Genomic DNA, 1,785 nt, shown 5'->3' on the forward strand with positions numbered 1-1,785 from the left:
GGTTGTAGGCAGTTTAGGCAGACCCCTAAGACAGGCCTACTTTGGGCAGGTGGTGTTGGAGGAGGCCATTGGGCTGGACAAGGACAAATCCAACCATTTGACTAAAGTGTCTGTGAAGATGTTGAAGTCAGATGCAACAGAGAAAGACCTGCCAAACCTAATCTCAGAAATGGAGATGATGAAGATGATTGGAAAGCACAAGGACACCATCAACCTGCTGGGTCCTGCACACAGGATGGTCCTTTGTACACTATCATGGAGTATGCCTCCAAAGACAACATACAGGAGTACCTGCAGGCCCAGAGGCCTCCTGACCTGGAGTACTGTTACAATATCAGCCACAATGCAGCAGAGCATCTCTCCTCCAAGGACCTGGTATCCTGTGCCTATCAGGTAGCCTGAGGCATGGAGTACCTTGCCTCCAAGAAGTGCATACACCAAGACCTGGCCACCAGGGAAGTGCTGGTGACAAAGGACAACATGATGAAGATCTCAGACTTCAGCTTTGCCAGAGATATCACCACATCAATTACTATAAAAAGACAACCAAAAGTGGACTGCCTGTGAAGTGGATGGTCCCTAAGGCCATGTTTGACCAGATCTACATCCACCAGAGTGACTTCTAGTCTTTTGGGGTGATCCTGTGCGAAATCTTCACTCTGGAAGCCTCCCATATCCTGGAGTACCTGTGGAGGTGGTTTTCAAGCTGCTGAAGGAGTCATTTGATGGATAAGCCAATAACTGCACCAAAGAGTTATACACAATAATGAGGGGTGGCTGGCATGTGGTACCTTCAAGCTGCTGGTAGAAGACCTGGATCATCCTGTGGCCTTGACCTCCAACCAGGAGTACCCGGACCTGTCCTTGGCCCTGGAACAATACTGTCTATGCTTTCCCAACACCCAAAGCTCCACCTGATCCTCAGGGAAGAATTCCACCTTCTCTCATGAGCCGTTGTCCAGGGAGGCCTATCTGCCCTGACACCCAACCCAGTTTGCCAATGGTCGACTCAAATGACTAGTATCCCTATTACTCCTGTCCAGATTCCGTGATAAGCTGTAACCCTTACCCCCCACCCTCCATGCAAGACTCACTGCCTTCTCCTTTGTCCCTTTCCTACTGGCAGGAGCCAGCTGCCTACCTGAGGCCTTCACCCCTTGAATTTCACCTCTCTTCCCTTTCCTCTTCCTCCTCCTTACAACCTGCTCATGAAAGAAAGGAACAGAGAGGCAGGTACTTGCTCGTGGCTACTTCCTTCCCTCCCATATTTGGACCAAGGCCCCTCCCTGTCATCTGGTACTGCCTGGACGTCGAGGGAGTGGGGATGAGGCATGCCAGTGAAAGCTGTCGGAGCTCTCCTGTTTTGGTTTTGTCTGCTTAGCATAACATGTAAGACTGAGTTCTGGTGGCAGGGTCCTAGTCCTTGGGGATATAGCACTAGCGAGGGGAGGTCAACTGCTCTGGGCCTTGGCTAAGAGCAACCCCTGCTCCAGAGATATGGTGCCAAGGGCTTATTAATTTTGATACTAATTTGCTTTGCTGACCAAGTACCTGGTATCAAAAGATGGGAAGGCAAAGACTGGAAGCAGTGTTGTGACCATGGGGTCCAGCCCCAAACTATGAAGAAAACACAAAGTGTATGAATCTGAGTAAGTATATATTTACACACCTTTTTAAATAGGTTGTTATCAAAGATTTAATCAATGGGTAATATGCTCCTCGTGGCTGGGAAGCATCTGTTGCCATATATTAAAAACAAAGAAAAGAGGTGTCTGGGTGGCTTCC

At 49.1% G+C, this 1,785-nt stretch overlaps 1 pseudogene; it reads left to right on the forward strand.

The window, feature by feature from the left end:
* The first annotated feature begins 13 nt into the window (after positions 1-13).
* On the forward strand, positions 14-981 carry LOC132009267 (fibroblast growth factor receptor 1-like; annotated as a pseudogene).
* Positions 982-1,785: the final 804 nt, after the last annotated feature.

The sequence above is a fragment of the Mustela nigripes genome, unplaced genomic scaffold, assembly GCF_022355385.1.
Source record: "Mustela nigripes isolate SB6536 unplaced genomic scaffold, MUSNIG.SB6536 HiC_scaffold_9946, whole genome shotgun sequence".
NCBI lineage: Eukaryota > Metazoa > Chordata > Mammalia > Carnivora > Mustelidae > Mustela > Mustela nigripes.